This window comes from Hibiscus syriacus, unplaced genomic scaffold (genome assembly GCF_006381635.1).
Source record: "Hibiscus syriacus cultivar Baekdansim isolate YM2019G1 unplaced genomic scaffold, ASM638163v2 tig00111215_pilon, whole genome shotgun sequence".
NCBI lineage: Eukaryota > Viridiplantae > Streptophyta > Magnoliopsida > Malvales > Malvaceae > Hibiscus > Hibiscus syriacus.
The window spans coordinates 419,183-441,190 of NW_024063023.1; the positions used below are offsets into that span (position 1 = coordinate 419,183).

General features: G+C 36.5%; 1 long non-coding RNA gene across 4 annotated transcripts; it reads left to right on the forward strand.

Moving 5' to 3' along the window:
- The first annotated feature begins 305 nt into the window (after window positions 1-305).
- On the forward strand, window positions 306-21,381 carry LOC120156353. Of its 4 annotated transcripts, none has more exons than XR_005519055.1 (28): window positions 306-661; window positions 1,159-1,299; window positions 2,169-2,282; window positions 2,384-2,445; window positions 2,853-2,990; window positions 3,417-3,544; window positions 3,843-4,047; window positions 4,284-4,372; window positions 4,488-4,554; window positions 4,675-4,872; window positions 5,148-5,225; window positions 5,387-5,452; window positions 7,108-7,181; window positions 7,277-7,360; window positions 8,001-8,339; window positions 8,430-8,590; window positions 15,871-15,945; window positions 16,053-16,151; window positions 16,564-16,625; window positions 16,968-17,119; window positions 17,465-17,616; window positions 17,960-18,111; window positions 18,492-18,606; window positions 18,949-19,100; window positions 19,194-19,541; window positions 20,065-20,163; window positions 20,239-20,985; window positions 21,056-21,381. It is a non-coding gene; the product is annotated as an uncharacterized LOC120156353 (long non-coding RNA). The 4 variants fall into 4 exon arrangements; XR_005519056.1 differs by having other exon boundaries at window positions 16,053-16,134; XR_005519057.1 differs by having other exon boundaries at window positions 3,994-4,047.
- The last annotated feature ends 627 nt before the right edge of the window (window positions 21,382-22,008 follow it).

Consider the following 22,008-nt stretch of genomic DNA (forward strand, 5'->3'; position numbering starts at 1 on the left):
AAAAAATGGCGAGTTATAATTGGACCCTCTTTTGTTAGATTTTTTTTATTTGTGTCGACGGGATTTTGTTTGCAGCAATCTAGGTTTCAAACAATGTCTGATTACATTATCACCAAGTAAATGTTAGCTTCTTTGCCTGATCCTGGCAAGGAGAACAGTCGAGACTCGAAATCTGTGGTATGTAATATATTCAATATCGATTCCATTTAAGCTTCGTTGGATATCTGTGGTTGAACTTGAAATCTTCTGATTCAAAACACATACTCTGTGTATGTCTTGAATGCTTCTGTTTCATATATCTGACATTGAAGATTTAATGTGTTTAGATTCTCATTTTCTGTATTATCGGGTTTATTTCTTTCACTTAAGTTTAGAGTGTATGCAGAAATCCAAAGGTGAGGAAGAACTAGAATCAACACTCTAGAAATTGTTGTCTAAGCAAGAACTAGCATATGCAGAGGCTTAAAACACAGACCTGTACAAGGCATAGTTTTTTCAGATGTATTACGGCGGGCCATGTTATTCTTCGACTGTTTTAATTGTATAAGTTTGGAAAAGTAGCTTAGAAAATTTTGTCACTAAATTGCATTTACATCTCAGGAGCTGCAATCCCGTACGTGGTCAACTTCCCTTTGAGCAGTCAAGATGTTTCAAATTAGAGGTATGTTTTGATCTGTTTCCCTTATTGAATGATTTTCAAACTCTGATTTATTCTTAAATTAATTTAAATTATTTATATAATTATAAATATTATAATATTAATATTTAAATTATAGGTTAGGCAATATCATAAGAATAGATTAATATATTCTTAAATTAAATTAATTTAATATTATTTAAAATATTTTATATAACTTATTCTTAAATTAAATTATCTATATAATTTATAAATATAATAATATTAATATTTAAGTTAGAAATTTAAATTATATTAATATATTCTTAAATTAAATTAATTTAATATTATTTAAAATATTTTATAAAGCATTTTCCACGGAGGCTTACCAGCAAGTAGCAGCTGCAGGGTCCTATGCCTTTTCCACTTATAATGCAACAAGCTTTGACATTGTTACTTGTAGTTAGTACCTCAAAAGTGTGATTCTTATGTTAATTAAATGAGCCAGTTCGATATTCTGTTTCATTCTACTATGTGTAAAGCCTAGCCATGGAAGATACCAAGTCAAAACCGGAGATTGGTCCAAACCTGAAGGAGTTTCAGTGGAAACCCTTTTGCCAAGTCGTCCGCCATCACGAATTGCAGAACATTTAACCCGAGCACTCTGCCTAATAGGCCTTCAGGTTCCGTTTTCTTTTCTGATTTGCTGCATTCTTTCTTGGGTTTTCTTTGGAGACGTAGTTTTCTGCGTCTGCTAGGGCTCTAAACATTTTGGGTATGAAATAAAGGGAAAACGATGGATTTATTTGGCTGTCTATGTGGTTTGGGTTTTTGAAAGAATTCAAGTTTGGCTATGAATTTTTGTTAGAGATATTGATCATCAGCTACGAGAATCAGTAAGTTAGAAGAAACTTGTATTCGGAACAGAAATAAAATTTTAAAATCGCAGGGCCAAATCTTATTGTTAAAAGAGTGTAGATTGAATTTGAGAGGGTTTGAAATAAACGACAACTTGTTTTAGATCTGTCCTCTTAAACTCGTGGATCTATATGGTTTTTGTTAGTTAGGGATTTTGATATTTTATTTTATATCCATCGTCTTAAAGTTGTCAATCTAATTTTTATTTTCAGTGAATTAAATACCATTGTGAGTTTAAAAAGTCCCAACTCCCTTTACTAGTATGTGCTTTATTGAATTTTCTACTGCATTAGCTGCCGTTTTGTTATTTGAGTCTCGCCTTCCATATTTGATAACTTTTAACTATGATAATACTTTAAAATGTCGTTAGAATGGTACTTGGGACATAAGTTATGATTTTGGAGTAGTTGTGGAATTTACAAGTGATAATCTCTTATTACATTTTTATGAGAAAATGGGTATGAGTTTCTGTTTCATATCTGATGGATTTTAGAAGGAATATCTTTAGTGAAGTTTGTGTTCATTTCAAAATTGTTTTTATAGAAATGGAATATTGAAAAACAAATTATTTTTATTGCTTCTTTATCGTTGTTTGCTCAAAGTTCTTGAATTCGTTCCGGTTGTCTTTCTGCAGTTATATTATTTAATTCTCTCCCTCCCTCTCTTCTATTTTCCTGATAAATACCTTGGGAGAACAAGTTCCTTTCAATTGCTGGCCTTTCAAAGGGTCCTTCTGGAACTATCCAGAGTACTCGTTCTTTCCCCTTATAACTATTTGAAAATTTGAAACTATTTTTTCTGCATCTTTCCCATGTTTTCTTATTCTACCATTCTGTATTCTTATGGCAGTGAAGACATTTGAACTGCAAACCGGCACATGGTCAATGTTGAAAACTTATGGAAAAGCACCGGTATTTATCTTTTCTTCTGGTTAACTTTCTTTCCCCTTTAACAACTAGAAAAAAATTACAGAACTATATTTAGAAACTAGCAGGTTCATGGTTGTTGTTCTATTCACAAAAAATTAGACCAGCTTTTGGATTTTTTTATACCAATTAATGTTTCTCGCTCAATCGAATAAGTTATATAAGAAACTGAAAACTAAATAATAGAATCTTGATTGAAAGGCAATGTTTAGCTGAAAATTTACAGACATATTAGTATGCTTGAACAAAGGCTGGAGGTAAACCTTGTGAAGCAAGAATGTGGACTGCATATGTGTGTTTATATAGTTTTCTGCCCCTTTATGGTAGTATTTTTTATGAAAATTCTTTCCCAATAGTTATGAGTTTTTCACCTTAATTTCAGTGTATTGCAGGTGGCTCATGGTGGTCAGTTTGTAACCCTCGTCAGAACAATCTTAGCAATATTTGGTTGGCAGGATGCAAAGCAAACGCTCTGGAATGATCTACATATACTTGACCTCGAAACCGACCTGGGATGAATTTGATGCTGTGTAAGAATATTTTTCGCAATTTTGGTCCCGTACTCTCTCCATACTCCACATATGTTTTTATATGTCTTCATCTTCTTTTATATGATAATTGTGCTTTGATTATGATTTCTTCTCATTTAACATGTTTTCTTAGAATTGTTATCCGTCAATCTAATTTTTATTTTCAGTGAATTAAATACCATTGTGAGGTTAAAAAAGTCCCAGCTCCGCTCCCTTTTCTAGTATTTGCTTTATTGAATTTTCTACTGCATTATTAGCTGCTGTTTTGTTATTTGTAAGTTAAATCTGTGTAAGTTGGTGGTGGTATTTGAGCCACGGTCGTCTACTGTATATAGGAGGTAATATGATATATTCCTTTGTGGTGTATTACTTGACACATATGTTTATTATCCATTCATCCATATTACTTTTTTTTCTCTTAATTAGGTTCTGTTTCTGGCTAATTTTAAGCTTCCTGATGTGTAACATGAGCGGAAGCATTTTGACCCAGATGTTGGTGCTCCTAGTTATGTGGAAGCACTAAGTGAGATTCAAATTCCTACCCATTATGAAAGGTATTTCTTTTCAGAGATATGTTACTTGCAATTGTGCTTAATCATAACCAAAATGTAGTAGCTCCTCGGCCCCCTTTTACAAATTCTGAGACAATCACAAACTTCAACTTTGGGGACTCATTCTCTGCCAATACTACTCTGCACCTAGTGTGTCTAGTGTTCAACCTCCATCAACGAACTCCCTGTTTATGCCTCAAAATTGTCAACTCCAAAACAGGAAAATGATATATCGGTTTATGTTATTCTAGCTTCTTGACCTACACTGTCGAGGGTTAATGTGTATGGTCAATCTGTGCAGCCAAGTTCTAATCCATATAGTCAACCGCCAAAACCCGGTGCTAATTTCTGCGGCCATTCCTCACAGCCTAATGCGAATCCATATGTTCAATGGACATAAGTCATTTTGCTATAACCCATCAAGGAACATAAGCCAAGGGCTGGTCATGCAGGTGTGACTATTGGGGAGAACTGGTTTATTGTTGGTCATGGAGACAATAAAAGTGGTAAATGTCTTACTTCGAAATCAAATAGAAGATTACTATTATTAATTGTTCCTTGGATGATTTTCCCATTATATGCTTAGTTTGGAGTTACTATAGTTTATAATTATACTGCCAAGTGTCTCACTTTTATATGATGAAAAGAAAATGCTTTGGTGGGATTTGTTGATTGCTTGAAAAAGCTTATTTTTGATTACTGCTCCCTGATCCTCATTGCTTTTACTACTCTCTTCTTCCAGGGGCATCTGAAACTGTTGTGCTTAACATGTCAACCGTGGCCTGGTCAGTTGTGACATCAGTTGAAGGATGTGTTCCTCTTGCTAGTGAGGTATTTTACATTTTTACAAATGCTTTATCTGTAAAATGGTTACATAATACATGTGGCATGTGGAAAATCTTTTTTTGTATTACGGATCATATGTGTATTGGTTTCATTGTGCCAGTAATGTTACAATGGCTTAAACTTCTCAATTTGGATCAAGGACTGTAAGAGAGATGCCAATAAATAAAGTAGACTCTCAATCTCTACATTTGTTGTTGTGATTCTCTATATATTATGATGATTTGACTGAATTTGTTTGGTGACTTGTTCATTATGTTTATTCTCATGTGATTGCGTGATGGCTCTAGAGTGGATTAAGGACCCCTTGGCGCGTCCCTCAAGTTTTGAGTGTATTGTCAAGGAAATTGAGTCTGTTGTTAGGTGTAATGAGGTCCTAATTCGTTTCATTCAAAGAAGTGTGAATTGGGAGGCGGACGAGCTAGCAAAAATGGGGATCGGTTAGTTCTAGGGAGTAAGATGATCGAATCTGTTTGTCTCGGAAATAGGTAGTGGTGTGGTTATTAACTTTTTTTTGTAATCCTGGGGGTTATCTAAAACCCTTTTTTCAATAATACTTGAGGTACTCTTTTCTCCCTTCCGCTTTTTTTCGTTAAACCTCTTCGGTTTTTACAATTATGAAGGGGTTTTTTAAAGAGACCTCCAATTCTTATAAAAAATTATGTTTATTCTCATCAGTTAATTTCACTGGCTTTATAAATAGGAGACAACTTTTGGTGTCATCGATTGATACAAAGTTTCTATCTAATTGTCTTTATTGTAGGGTTTAAGTCTGGTTGTAGGCTCACTTAATGTGGAAGATATATCTTTCCGAGGATACAATAGGTGCTACAACAGTGAGGTATAGATGGTTTTAACCTCTTTTTATATGACTTGGTTTTTTTGTTACTATATATGATCGTTTATGGTTGACCATCAGGTTAATGTTCTTAAGCCAAGTCACAAGTCAACCTTGCTCAAGTTTGATAAGTTGTCTTACTTCTCCTTCCATGTCTCTTACAGGCTGAGGATAGATTTCACAGGTGAAGGCAGACAAGTGAGGTCAACATTTACATTTTTTGTGCAAAGGTGTGCTTTTATTATAGCAGAAATTTTCTTCAAATTTCAGTCTATGGTAAGGAGACATCAGGATTATATGATTTTTGTTTCGACTGCTCTTGCATGTGAAGCACATGGTGGCTATTGATATTTGTTGTATGCAGTACATTGCATCAGAATGCTTTAGCCTAGCACAGTTAAACTCCTATTAATATTATACTGCAGATGGTTATTAATCTGTGTTGCTTGCAGTCTTTTTTTTTTTGATAGAAAGTAGGCCTCATTAAAACCTCCTTCAATCCCTGCCATGTTATGAAGGTAACATGACGGAACAAAGAAGGAGGAAAAGAGTGCCAAGAAACTTTTATTCACAAGAGCCAAATTACAAAGACTGAACAAACTCCTAAACTTTCAACTGAAGAACATAAGACTTAAAACAAACCACCGAACAAACAGGAAAATACAATTCCTGCTAATCAACACGATCATATAACCCAAAAATCACCCTATCCCATCTTTAGCTAGTTTGTCAGCTTCCCAGTTTGCCGCCCTCAAAATATGCCTAAATATAATATCTTTTCCAGTCAAACTCGAAACTATATCCTTCACCAAGGATAGATGCAAAGGGTTGCTTGCAGTCTTTGCCAGAGCTGAATTTGTTTTGAGAACTTAATCTGACCAGCATGTTGCATAGTAATATTTTCATATTTCCATTCCGACCATGATATGCAATATTTGGTAAAATACATTACTTATTGGTGGTTTGTTTTGTTTAGCGGCATCATATGGTTTCATTATTTTTTTGGTAAAATATCAAACTTTATTCTTCTGGTTTTGGTAGGTTGAAGGCATTTCTTATATGGTAACACCTGATGTAAATGGTAAGCATAAAATTTGATGAAAGATCCTCCTAGAAAATTTTCACCGGACTAGCAGCTACAAGACCCTGAATGTTCCCATCCTTCAGAAGCCTTTTCTGATGTCACTGCTGAAATGAATGACAGTTCTGACACAATGAATCTAACTGGTGACAGCTACAGTCATAAAGATGTAAACTAGAAGTAGCTTCACTGGAATGGTTAACCTGCATACTTGAGCTTCCCCTGACCAAGCACATGAAGAAAATAACTACATGTCAGCTAACCTAACCCTTTCTGATACATTGCTGCTTCTATTTTTCTGATCAAGGTAATTAGTGCCTTCCCCCTCACTGGTTCACTTTTGAGCAATTTTCCTCTTTGTTACAAGCTAATCATGCCTTCTGTTGTTATATAGGGTGGTGTGTTTCTCGATCTAAAAAACCAAAATCCTAATTCCATGAGAGACGAAAAAAATTGCATTCTTCTGCAGATGATATTGGAATTCGTGACATATACGCTCTTAAAATTGATAACAGAAGTGAAGATTATGGTTGACCTGCATACTTGAGCTTTCCCTGACCAAGAACATAAAGAAAATAACTACATGTCAGCTAACCTAACCCTTTCGGATACATTTGCTGCTTCTATTTTCCTGATCAAGGGAATTTGTGCCGTTCCCCTCACTGGTTTACTTTTGAGCAATTTTCCTCTTTTTTTACAAGCTAATCATGCCTTCTGTTGTTATATAGGGTGGTGTGTTTCTTGATCTAAAAAACCAAAATCCTAATTCCATGAGAGACGAAAAAGAATTGCATCGTTCGGCAGATGATATTGGACTTTGTGACATATCCGCTCTTAAAATTGATAACAGAAGCGAAGATTATGATCCAGTGCCAAAGGTATCTAACTGAAAATTTCTCTCAATACAGCAAAACGATTCTGTCCTTTAGATTTTTTCTTAAAATAACTATTTTAATTTTGATGTTAATGCAAGGACAAGAAATCACAGCAGATGATGGTGCACCGGTGCAGCCATCAGACTGAATTTTCTATTCAATTTGTTTGTCTGCGGTTTGAGGTAAACAATCTTTACCTGATTGTAGATTCTACTTTCTTTCTTCTTTTTTTGCATTAAGCAAAACTTCTAGTGTTGGTAGAATTGTAGACAGACATTAACTTGGTGACTCGTTTCCTTTTAATTTCACAGATTTTATGGTAGTACAAAGTTATTTTATAGAACTCTTTTCAGAATTTATGTTATAGAATTTATAGGATTTTCAGAGAACGAAGAATAATTATAGCTGTCCCAATGTACATGTCAAACAAGGAAGCAAGCCAACCTGGACTTGCAAATTAGTTTCTAAAATCAGCCCAGAAAGCAATTATAATGATAAGTAGTTGCTGCTAATATCAGTCTGCATAGTATATCAACGGACAGTCAAATCTTCCTGGGTTATGCATTTTCATTGAAATTCTCTTAGATTTATACCTTGCTATTAGTCCTTCACCCACATGCATCCTTAATTCTCTAAGAGAACTCATCTCTTTATAGAGATAAAAAACATCATTTGAAAATTTCCCTCTTCTCTCAAATAGATGACTTAATCTAGGTTTCAACAATGATGGAATAGTTAGTGACCAGCAATTTAAACAGTTGTAAATTAAATATCTGGTGGGTTTCTCGTCTGAAACATTGATATTGTACTTGTAATGTGTAGGTAAGCCAATATATTGGAAGAATCCACCTGTATTCTTGCATCCCAGGGAAGGATTTTAGACCGGTGCGACTGTTTGAGAATTTTCGACAAGAGGAAATCGAGTTAGGAAATGCTCTTAATTGTGATAATAAATACAATTTGCAATAGAAAATGCTCTTGCTTGTGATAATAAAGACAATTTGCAAATATTTTATGGACAACCCAGCATCTAGGCATGCTCATTTAGCCTTGAATGAAATAAACTGAAACCCAACAAGGAAAATTACGTGGAAAGCCTTTGCAACGCCCTCTGTCTGCTTAGTTATGCTACTTGAAGGAAAGCATTAACCAGAATATGGGGTATGTATGAATAACATGTATTCTGCTATGGAATATCTTCTTTCTTTCATTATGAATGACTTAAGTTGTTGCTTTGTAATTATATTGCAGGGACTGGTGAAAGGTGGGAGCAAGCGGCGAACTACACCTTTTTGTAAGAAAAATGTTTCTTTACCTCCCAATGTTGTCTGCAAAAAGGTCCATCTACGGCGTAGTTAAAGTAAAAAGGAGAAAGAATGATGAACCACTCTGCAAACTCTTCCAAAAACCATGTGAGTAAGAACTAATTAATCTTTTCCTGTATACCATTTGTCACATGCTTTCTTTATGTCTTTAGTGGGAGAAATGCCAAGATTCCTTTGTATTTTGAAGATCTTTTTTGTAATATTGGTTGCTACGAAGAATACGGCCTAAGAACTAGCAACAAGTTCCTCCGTTAGGTTTAGTCACAATGTTTCTTTACTACTTGACCATTTTATCCATCTCTCAAGCTTTCACCTTCTAAGAGCATGTTTTTTTTTTTTTTTTTGATAGGAATAGGAGGACTCATTAGGAACCTCCCTCATAGTTTACATTTGATGTAAACTAATTGAGGGAGGAAAAGAGCACTTCATTTTATTGATAAACCAGAATTACATAAGATACACAATACATCCTGATCCTGAGAAACACAGGATAAACATAACACTCTAACCCTCGAAAATACAACATGACCATAATACAAATAGCGATGGGAAAAAATCACCCATCAGCCTAACCCCACACCAACACTATCGTATAGTACAACACTAAGCCTTCAACACTCAACCGATTCCCTGTTTAGCAAACCTATCTGCCTCCATATTGCAACTCCTAGAAACCCATCTCAGAACAACTCCCTTTGTAGTAACAAGAACTCCAATTTCCTCCACCAACTCACTGAAAATAGTAGGGGTAGGTTGCCGTTTTAAAATCCAATCTACTGCATATTTGTTATCACTTTCCAAAATAAGTCTTCCCTTGTTGGCCCAATCGGATGAAAAGAAGAAGAGCAATCCTTTCTTAATAGCTTTCAGTTCAGATAGTATAGGGGGACCAGGGCCCACTGCGGAAGAAAAATTAGCTAAAGTGCAGCTGTAGGAGTCTCTCAAAACACCACCAATACCACTCTGCATCCCATCTGCAGTCACTGCCCCGTCAACATTGAGTTTGAACATATCTGATGGAGGAGGAGACCAGCAAATAACCTTCTTAGAACTCGGATTAGAGAGTAATTTATCCGCCCGCGTAGGATCCCCTACTAGAAGGTCTGTCAGAATCCGAACCCCAGGGTATTTAGCCAAGAACCATTTAGCCAATCTAAATCTAGTAATGAAGAACAGAACAGAAGAGTCACATTTGCCGTTTTCAAATACAACCTGATTTCTGGCCTTCCAAATAGACCAAAAGATGACAGCCGGAATAAACCTCCAAATAAGGGAATTATTCCTTAGGTTCGACCACGAGCACAAAATTGAAGAAGGGTCTTTAGGCAACACCGTAGAGATATTCCATAACCTTAGAAATTTACTCCACAAATCCGAGGCAATAGGGCACGATAGGAACAGGTGTGCAATAGTTTCATCCTGAGCATGACACAGTGGACAAAGAATATCCGAAATCTGAAGTCCTCTTCTCTTCAATTCCACTCTCACTGCTACTTTCTGATGACAGATCTGCCATAATAAAGTTTGTACTCTTGGAGGCGCCAATCCATCCCAAACCCACTTTTTCCATACAAAACTCCCTTCAGACCTATCTTGTAACGATAATCGACAAGATTTGACCGAGAAAATGCCATCCCCCTTTCCTGACCAACCCAAAAAATCATCCACACATCGTGACAGTGACGACTTGTCAATCAAAGACATAAAAGCAATCCACTGGTCCAATTCCCAATCACACAAAATTCTTCTAAGTTGTATATTCCAAACCCAAACATCATCTTCATACTCACCAAACTCAGAGACCATCCCCCATTTGTTTGTCGACAAAGCATAAATTCTTGGGAATTGTCTTTTTAAAGGCAAATTAGTAATCCAAACATCATTCCAAAAAGCAATCGACCGCCCATTTCCTACAATGACCTTTGAATTATTTCTCAAGCAACCACCAATCTGATCATTCTTATTATAGTTACTGAGGATACCTCTCCATATCCAGGAATCAAAAGGTGTAGTCGCTTCTGAAATTGAGAGAGACAAACTGCTAACGTTGGATTTGCTGCAAATCAGATTCTTCCACAGACTATATTTTTCATTGGCAAATTTCCAAACCCATTTCCCTAGAAGGACCCTATTAATCACCCTTAAATCTAGTATTCCCAGACCACCCTCTTCGATTGGTTGACAAACCGATTTCCAATTCACCCAGTGGATTCGTTTTTTTCTCAAGATCATCACCCCAAAGGAAGTTGGCCATCAGCGAGTTCAACTTCTGAGACACTTTGTGTGGAATCTTGAAAATAGATAGGTAAAACATTGGCAAGGATGAAAGCACGGATTTAACCAAAACAAGTCTGCCCGCCAACGACAGTGAATTTACTTTCCACCCAGCTAACTTCTTATTAAAATTCTGGACAACCGGTTCCCACATACCCACTGAATTTTTCCTAGCTCCAATCGGTAAACCAAGATAAGACATTGGAAAAGACCCCACTCCACATCTTGCTTTCCTAGCACAATCCTGAACCGTGTCAGCATCCATATTAACCCCAAATACAGTACACTTTGACAGATTTAAATGCACCCCAGACATCACACCGAAGACCCTCAAAACTCTTCTCAAATTTAGAAATTGCATTGTTGAATCGCTGCAGAAGAGTATTAAATCATCAACAAACTGCAGGTGAGTCAACTGGAAGGAATTACCAATCCTACCAATGCTAAACCCTTGAAACAGACCTTTATCAACTGCCTTAATCAACATAAGATTTAATAATTCCCCCACTAAATTGAATAGGAGAGGGGATAGGCTGCACCCTTGTCTCAACCCTTTACTAATATTGAATTCCTCGGTAGGGGAACCATTAACTAACACCGAAATAGATGCAGTTGAAACACAACATTTAATCCATGAGATCCATTTATCCCCAAAACCCATGTCCTTCAAAATCCTGAATAAGATAGGCCACTCAACCGAATCATAGGCCCTACGGAAGTCAGCTTTAAAGACAATTCCTTTCCTCCCTTGTTTTCTCCAATATTCGATTCCTTCATTTGCCAAAAGTGCACAATCTAGCAACTGTCTACCCGGAATAAATGAGAACTGTGAAGGGCTAACCAAACCTTGAATAACAGAGACTAGCCTTTTCGATAGTATTTTAGAAATAATCTTGTAGAGACTGCCAACGAGACTAATAGGTCTGAAGTCCTCAATTCCCTGTGGATTAACCTTCTTTGGAATTAACGTAATAAAGGAATGATTCACTCCCTTTTCCCATAATTTCCCTCTTTAAAAATCTTGAACAAACTGCATGACAAGGTCTTTCAGTATAGTCCAATATTTTTTAAAGAAACCCATAGTAAATCCATTCGGACCAGGTGCCTTAGCACTGTCCGCCTTAAAGACAGCATCCCACACTTCCTGTTCAGTGATACTAACCTCTAATCCAGCCTTTTGTTCCACGGTCAATTTGGCAAAATTCAGATTACATTCATCCACCTCCAGAGATGTTATCTCATTGTAATTTACTTTAAAGTAATCAAAGATAACCGATTTAATCATGCTGGGATCAGAAATATCAATCCCAGCCACTTTCAAAGACGAAATAGCATTCATTCTGCTCCTATTCAGAGCGCAAATGTGGTAAAATCTGGTATTTCTATCCCCATCCTTAATCCATTTATTTCGTGATTTTTGGAACCAGATACTCTCCTCCTTCCTATGCAGACCCCACAATTCATTCCTCCAAGCTACTAGTTGACCCCACTCTTGTGTTGAAATTCCCCTACCTTGAGCCTTTAATTCCAAGTCGTTTATCCTATTTTCGAGCTCTGAAATCTTTTCTGAAATCCCCATATTATTGTTGTATGGCCACTTCTTAATAGCTTTCTTCGTTCCTTGAAGAATACTCAACATACCCCTTCGTGCATTCTCCCTCTTTAAATCATACACATCATTATTAACCAACCCATCAAACCCTTCATCCTCTAGTAAATAGTTAAAAAACCGAGAAGGTTTAGGGCCCCAATTGTTGTGATCATCTTCCAGAATTATAGGGTTATGATCAGATAAGGATTTCGGCAACAATTTCTGGATAACTTTTGGAAATACCTGAAAAAATGCACCACTTAATAGAAACCGATCTAATCTAATCCACGTTGAAGCTTCTCTATTGTTGCACCAAGTAAATCTCCCTCCAACTAAAGGAAGATCCATAAGGTTAAGATTAAGGACAAAGTTGGAAAATAACTCCATTGAATGCCAATTCTGTTCAACTCCAATCTTCTCCTCGGGATCTAGATAAACATTGAAATCCCCCCCTAAGCATACAGGCAAATCAAGCCGTTGTGTAAAACACATTAGCTCACTTAAAAACTCCTCTTTATCAGTCTCAACCGACGGCCCATACACATTAATAACAACACAATCAAAGTTAACACTCTTAACCTTTCCTGATAAAGCAATGAACCTATTATGCTTAAACTCCCTGCTAACTTCAAACAGATTTTCGTTCCACAGACAGATTAAACCCCCTGCAGAACCAGTAGATGGCTGAAAGCTAGACCCTTTTAGGAAACTACCCCCTAGTTTCCTCAACAATCCCTTTCGACTTATTCAACTTAGTTTCCTGAAGAAACAGAATCATCGGTTTGATTTTTGAAACTAATCTAGCAACAGCTCTTGATTTTTCCTTTTTTCCAAGCCCTCTCACATTCCATGAAATCAATTTGATTTGTGACATAATTAATAAAAGCAAGAAACCTTTACTATCCTGAAAAAATCAGTCAAGAGCTTCTATTATTCTCACTAAGCTCCATCTTCAAGATCTCCTTTTCCAGAATTTGATTACCCCCTTTGAAAGAGATCCCCAACATATCACAAACATCTCTAGAAGCAGCAGCCTCCAATCTTGCTTCGATAGATTTGTTTGGGGGCGCTGAATTAACACTTGTTCGATCCATACTTTCCCTATCCAGACCTCTATCAAGTCTTTCATAAACTCGATCATGAAAACTAAATGACACTTCACCCTCCAAACCAGAACTATCAGACCACGTTGGAACAATCCTTAACTTCTTTTTCTTTATAATCCGCCCCTGGAAACCAGCTAGTATAACTGGATTTTCAACCCTTTCCACCTTTGTTCCGTCCGCATTACCCCCTCCTTTATCCCGAATTACTCTTTCCTCCATCAAGACCTCATTAGTAACAATAGTCTGAAAACTGACGTTCGTACCATCATTAAGCACATATGGTACGCAAACAGGCGTAACTCTATCCCGACCCTGCCTATTTGAGTATTTCATCTCCTTTTGCTGTAAGTCTCCAAGTTCCACCACCCCAGATTCTTTTAGATTACTACAGCCCAGCTGATTTAAAATAACAACTGGCCCAGCCGTAGAAAGTCTAATGGGCTCACTCAAGTCCTCTAATTGGGCCTTATCATTTTCATTAGACAAATTACTCCTAATCCCAATACCCTGATAATTCCCTCTCAAATTCAAATCCTCTGCTGGAAAGTCTGACACCTTTTCTCCACTAGATTGACCTTTTCCCTCCTTCCACATTAAATTCTGGCCGGCTTCATCGCCTACTAAAGCTGAACTTACATCCCCTACTAACCATCTGTCTACTCTGTCCCTAGTATCCTCAACTGGCAAGTCTGGTCTACCACCCCCAACAGAGCATTGTTCTTCTTCCTCCTCTGAAAATTCATCATCTCTGGACCTATCCTCTCCGGCAACCATTGAATTTCCTACCGAAAAACTTTCCTGTTTAATAAAGACCGACCCCACGTTAATTTTAACTTTGAAAGATCTCCCATACGAGCCCAGCGTAACAGACTCCTGAACATCATAGGGACTGGCCACCCTCAGCAAGGCCCTGGCCACCGCCATGTCCTCTCTTTTCACCGTCGAATCGTGGATACAGACTAGCTTCCCCCACTTTGAGGCAAGTTTCTCCATAAAGAGGACATTCCAGCATAATAACGGGATACCAATTAACTCAACTGAACAGAAAGCCATCGGTATCCCGTCATCATTCAGAAGGATATCAATCCAATCAAACCAGAAGGACAATTCCACTAATCTGCTCGACCACGCCTCTTTAAAATCTTCCTCCGAATCAAAGGTTAATATGCAAGAGTTCCACGCATAACCCCATCTAGCTCCCTTAACCTTGAACCCATCACTTGCCAATCCCTTCAGCACTAGCTCCAGATCAAAGTGAGGTTTGATAATCCCAGTCAATGCTCTCTTCACCCAATCCCTTTCATCAGAGGGAATTTGCATCTCCCAAAGATTTCTTATTCCATTATCTTTACAAGGGTGACCCTCCCTACCCTTTTCATCAACCGGAACTTTCCTCATCCCATCAGACGAGGTTAAAGCAACCATATATGACCTCTCATCCCTAAACCGACTAAAAGACTCAGATCCCGCTCTACTCCTCTGTTTCGCTCCCTTAGTCGACTTATCTTCATCTTTTCTGGACTTACTTCCACCAACTTGCAAGGACCTCTGCCTCCGATATTTAGCTACACATACCGAAACTCTCTTCCTGTCAATCCAAGTACCATTGACCTTCTCTATCGCCTTCAGCATTCCTTTCTCCTTCGCAAACTGAACGAACGCAAATGAATGATCTCTATAATTTGGTTTGTTAGAACTATTCGAGATATAAACTCTCACAACACTCCCATGGTGACTAAAAATTTCCTTTAATGATCTCCAAGTGACTCTCTTGCTAAGATAATCTACAAACACCGTCCAATCCTCGCCGGAGTGCGGACCTCCTAAGACTCTCTCTCTCACCATTTTTTTATATTATGCACCTCAACATGGAGAAATTCTAGATCTGAAGAAATTGTCTCTCACACGCTCTAAGCAAAATTAGATAACAATGAAAATAGAAGAATTTTCATGGAGCACTCCTGAAGATACTGGATGGCGGTTTTAAGAGCATGTTTTATGAGACAACTCAAAAATTCCTGGAACTTTTTCAACTTGACCATGATATCTGCACAAATTGCCAATTAGACTTCCATAAACTTGTGAAGAACTTAAAACCTTTATTCGTTAGAGAGGTGACAGGAGTATATAAACAAAGTTTCACCAAAGATGCAAGTCAGAAGAGCTTGTATGTCAATCAAGACAAGTTAGCGATGCTAGTTTTCTAATTACTGCAGAGTACTTTGTTGTAGAAAATTATGCAAAGACAATTTAAGTTTTCATGTAAAGAAATCACCTAGATATATCAACTATTGAACAATTTTGTAGGCAAATGTCCACATAAGTTGAGTCATTCACTATTACTTTCCAGATCTCAATATTTTCTACGAACCAATTTCCTAATTTACCTTTTGCAGGGTCGACAAACTTGTTAGTGATCCTTCTGATGACAATGCATGGCATGCCGACCACGATATCCTTGTTTATGGGGGGTATATGTTCATGAACATACTTTTTCTTTGCTCTCAACTACTTGTTTTACTGTTGTTCTGTTAAATTGAGCTTAATGTTGGTTTTCATGATGTATCCAAAATTTCAGGTGAATGCAGGCTATAGAATATGAGGTCTCTTTGTGTGACTTGTCATGCTGTTGTAACTGCAGAACAATGCGCTAAACGAAGGTCAATGTGGACCAAGGGTGAAGATTACATTGTTTTTGTAGATGCTGTTCATTTCTATGTTATAGCATGTTCCAACCTAACAAAAGAAGTTTGTAAGATGATGGTTATGGTATAGAAAGTCTTGCCAAATAGTTAGTCATTTAAATGGGGGTATTACTTTTTGGGGAGCTAAACCTTTTGTTGTTAGTTTCATACTAGTGAAAGTTTTAAATTAAAACATAAAAGGCTATTTTGGTGACTTATTTCAGTTTTGAGGAACTTAAATTTGAATCCTGTTGAACCCTATTGCATTTATCCCCTATAACTGGAACTAATCTTTCTATTTCTCATCAATTACAGTTGCTCCAACTATTGCTATTCCCTTTGCTTCAACCAATGCTGAAACAAACCTACTGGATGTTTGGTCTGATTCATTTGCCATTGTCCCAGGTACACCTGAAAACCATGCTACTGAATTTGGAAATCAGCCGACATTTAAATTTGGAAATCAGGTAATATGATTCTTTGATCCTAGTGGACTTCAATATATATATTTTAGTTAATTCGTTGCCATCTATATTTAGCATGTTCCAACCTGAAAAAAGAAGTTTGTAAGATGATGGTTATGGTAGAAAGTCTTGCCAAATAGTTAGTCATTTAAATGGGGATATTACTTTTTGGGGAGCTAAACCTTTTGCTGTTAGTTTCGTACCAGTGAGTTTTAAATTAAAACATAAAAGGCTATTTTGGTGACTTATTTCAGTTTTGAGGAACTTAGATTGGAATCCTGTTGAACCCTGTTGCATTTATCCCCTATAACTGGAACTAATCTTTCTATTTCTCATCAATTACAGTTGCTCCAACTACTGCTGTTCCCTCTGCTTAAACTAGTGCTGAAACAAACTTACTTGATGTTCGGTCTGATTCATTTGCCATTGTCCCAGTTACACCTGAAAACCATGCTACTAAATTTGAAAATCAGTCGACATTTAAATTTTGAAATCAGGTAATATGGTTCTTTGATCCTAGTGGACTTCAATATTATATATTTTAGTTAATCAGTGCCATCTATATTTAGCATGTTCCAACCTGAAAAAAGAAGTTTGTAAGATGATGGTTATGGTAGAAAGACTTGCCAAATAGTTAGTCATTTAAATGGGGATATTACTTTTTGGGGAGCTAAACCTTTTTCTGTCAGTTTCATACTAGTGAAAGTTTTAAAATAAAACATAAAAGGCTATTTTGGTGACTTATTTCAGTTTTGAGGAACTTAGATTGGAATCCTGTTGAACCCTGTTGCATTTATCCCCCTATAACTGGAACTAATCTTTCTATTTCTCATCAATTACAGTTGCTCCAACTACTGCTGTTCCCTTTGCTTCAACCAATGCTGAAACAAACTTACTGGATGTTTGGTCTGATTCATTTTCCATTGTCCCAGTTACACATGAAAACCATGCTACTGAATTTGGAAATCAGCCGACATTTAAATATGGAAATCAGGTCATATGATTCTTTGATACTAGTGGACTTCAATATATATATTTTAGTTAATCCGTTGCCATCTATATTTAGCATGTTCCAACCTGAAAAAAGAAGTTTGTAAGATGTTGGTTATGGTAGAAATTCTTGCCAAATAGTTAGTCATTTAAATGGGGATATTACTTTTTGGGGAGCTAAACCTTTTGCTGTTAGTTTCGTACTAGTGAAAGTTTTAAATTAAAACATAAAAGGCTATTTTGGTGACTTATTTCAGTTTTGAGGAACTTAAATTTGAATCCTGTTGAACCCTGTTGCATTTATCCTCATAACTGGAACTAATCTTTCTATTTCTCATCAATTACAGTTGCTCCAACTACTGCTATTCCCTTTGCTTCAACCAATGCTGAAACAAACTTACTGGATGTTCAGTCTGATTCATTTTCCATTGTCCCAGTTACACCTGAAAAACATGCTACTGAATTTGAAAATCAATCAACATTTAAATTTGGAAATCAGGTAATATGATTCTTTGATCCTAGTGGACTTCAATATATATATTTTAGTTAATCCGTTGCCATCTATATTTAGCATGTTCCAACCTGAGAAAAGAAGTTTGTAAGATGATGGTTATGGTAGAAAGTCTTGCCAAATAGTTAGTCATTTAAATGGGGATATTACTTTTTGGGGAGCTAAACCTTTTGCTGTTAGTTTCGTACTAGTGAAAGTTTTAAATTAAAACATAAAAGGCTATTTTGGTGACTTATTTCAGTTTTGAGGAACTTAGATTGGAATCCTGTTGAACCCTATTGCATTTATCCCCTATAACTGGAACTAATCTTTCTATTTCTCATCAATTACTGTTGCTCCACTACTGTTGTTCCCTCTGCTTCAACCAGTGCTGAAACAAACTTACTGGATGTTCAGTCTGATTCATTTGCCATTGTCCCAGTTACACCTGAAAACCATGCTACTGAATTTGGAAATCAGCCGACATTTAAATTTGGAAATCAGGTAATATGATTCTTTGATCCTAGTGGACTTCAATATATATATTTTAGTTAATCTGCTGCCATCTATATTTAGCATGTTCCAACCTGAAAAAAGAAGTTTGTAAGATGGTGATTATGGTAGAAAGTCTTGCCAAATAGTTAGTCATTTAAATGGGGATATTACTTTTTGGGGAGCTAAACCTTTTGCTGTTAGTTTCATACTAGTGAAAGTTTTAAATTAAAACATAAAAGGCTATTTTGGTGACATTTCAGTTTTGAGGAACTTAGATTGGAATCCTGTTGAACCCTGTTGTATTTATCCACTATAACTGGAACTAATCTTTCTATTTCTCATCAATTACAGTTGCTCCAACTACTGCTGTTCCCTCTGCTTCAACCAGTGCTGAAACAAACTTACTGGATGTTCAGTCTGATTCATTTGCCATTGTCTCAGTTAAACCTGAAAACTATGCTACTAAATTTGGAAATCAGCCGACATTTAAATTTGGAAATCAAGTAATATGATTCTTTGATCCTAGTGGACTTCAAAATACATATTTTAGTTAATCCGTTGCCATCTATATTTATGTTATATTGTTCTTGATTCAGGGTTTTGAAGATCCATTTGGTGATGATCCTTTTAAAGATGTCCCTTCAACTGATGTTCCAACTGCACAACAAATTTCTACTTACATGCCTACTTTTGTCCTGCAACAATTCAAAATGTTGTTCCTCAACCCCCTTTTGCTAATTTGGAGACAGCCGCGGACATCATCTTTGGGGACTCATTCTCTGGCAATGCTTACTTCACAACTAGCATGTTTAGTGTTCAACCTCCATCAACAAACTTCCAGTTTTTGCCTCTAGAATTGTCAACTCCAAATGAGGGAAAATGATTTACTGCAGTGATATAAGAGATTGCTCCTGGCATATTCTACGCTAGCATAAGTATATATGGTACGTCTGAATCATTGTGTTGCTATGTTCTGTTTCTTCAATAATTAAAACTTAAAAGGACAAAAATGAAACATAAAGCAAATTCTTGCATGGGTTAAATCCAATTTCTTATACTCCAATCTAAATAGTTTTTTTTTAAAAAAAAGAAACATCATCAGACATTTTTTTCGGGTTTGTGTTTGGCTGTCAGGTCATGCATTAATTACATAGACACATGCATTAAGGATCGGGTGAAAGAGTTCACAGTGGCAAGCAAGTGGAAACTTTTGTTCTTTCTAAATGAAATCATGGTTCAATGTAGTATCATTCATATATATATATATATATATATGACCAGCCAAATAAAGAAATAGATTTTAATGGAGCTCTAGAAATTGTAAGTTAAATCTATCTAAGTTGGTGGTGGTATTTGAGCCACGGTCGTCTACTGTGTATAGGAGGTAATATGATATATTCCTTTCTGGTGAATTACATGACACTTGTTCATTATCCATTCATCCATATTATTTTTTCTCTTAATTAGGTTCTGCTTTTGGTTAACTTTTAGCTTCCTGATGTATAATGGTGCTCCTAGTTATGTAGAAGCACTAAGTGGGATTCGGATTCCTACCCATGATGAAAGGTATTTCTTTTCAGATACATGTTACTTGCAATTGTGCTTTGCTTGATGTCGCATACTGAAATTTTTTGTTGATAGGGTTGGCCAAACTTCTGTAGTAGCTATTGACGGGGCTTTTCCACCTGCTAGCAATAATAATCATAACCAATGTTAGCAAAAGCTGGATTTAAGTTCTTGCATCTTTATTGGTAAGAGGTATTTCTTCCACATTATTGATGGGGTACAATAATAGGGTTGGCCAAACGTCTGAAGTGGATTAAAAATCCAGACTTATGTACCCTGTTGTTTCAGTCGTTGGTAAGAGGCGTAGCTAAAAATGTGGAAGGAAAGGGCATCATTTTAAGACATATTGTGAGAGCTGCTAACTGGGAAGCGAATGAGTTAGCAAAAGCTGGTATAGGATGATCTGTGGTTATGAGTTATTGTTTTTAGGCTGTGGTGTCCATTCAGTTTTTTAAGGAGTATGGTTTTAGTGCTGCAGTTTGTGTTTAGGTTGTTAAGTCTTATGTTTTAAGCAGACAATGGTTATGGTTTGGTTGTATGTTATGTTCCAGATTAATATAATTCAGAGGCGGTCTTTTCCTCCTTCCTATTTCCTTCATGGTACTTATATAACATGTAGGATATGAAGGGGTTTTTTAATGAGGCCTATATTCTATCAAAAAAAAAAAAAATCATAACCAGTGTTGTGAGATAAATATGTTTCTTTACCTCCCAATGTTGTCTGGAAAAAGGTCCCTCTTAAAGTAAAAAGGAGAAAGAGTGTATTCATGGTTGGACCTTGACTGATGAACTACTTTGCAAACTCTGCCAAAAACCATGCGAGTAAGAACTAATTACTCTTTTCCTGTATACCATTTGTCACATATGTCATTGGGTTTTTTTATGTTTTCAGGGGGAGAAATGCCAAGATTCCTCAGTATTTTGAGGATCCTTTTTGTAATATTGGCTGCTAAGAAGAATACTGCGTAAGAACTAGCAACAAATTCCTCCGTGAGGTTTGGTCACAATGTTTCATCGCTACTTGACCATTTTATCCATCTCTCAAGCTTTCACCTTCTAAGAGCATGTTTTATGAGACAACTCAAAATTTCCCTGAACGCTTTCAACTTGACCATGATATCTGCACAAATTGCCAATTAGAAGACTGACATAAACTTGTGAAGAACTTAAAACCTTTATCGTTAGAGGCGACAAGAGTATATAAACAAAGTTGCACCAAAGATTCAAGTAAGAGTTTATGTCAATCAGGATAAGTTACTGATGCTAGTTTTCTAATTACTGCAGAGTACTTTGTTGTAGAAAATTATGCAAAGACAATTTTTCATGTAAAGAAATCTCCTAGACATATCAAGTTATATTGAATATGGTTTATGGTTGTGTTGATAGTTCTTCTACTGACAGGTGTGGACTCTTGTGTCTGTTAACCTTGTTCTTAGTTTACTGCAGTACTGCAAGTGCTGAAGGTATTCCTGACTGCAATAGCATCCAAGAAGTTCAGAGGTAAATTGTTTTGTCCAGGATCTAGTTATCTCGTTTATTGTCTGGTATATAAACTTTGTCTTGTTGTAATTTTCTAACTGAAATTGCAGTCCGTGGGGAACCTTTGCTGCTTCTTCCAATAATTCCACCTCAAAAGCAGAAGCAGCTTACACAGGGGATCGAAATGATAATGGAACAAGTTTAGGGATGCACTACTTAACAGTGTCAAGGATGCCACAATTCCATCTGTAACAGCTGTTTCCATGCCCTAGTTTTGACATGTTTAGGGAATGCACTTCTTTCCATCCAGCTTATGGACTACGGACATGATAAGCCTGAAGTGACAGCTGTTTCCATAGACCCTAA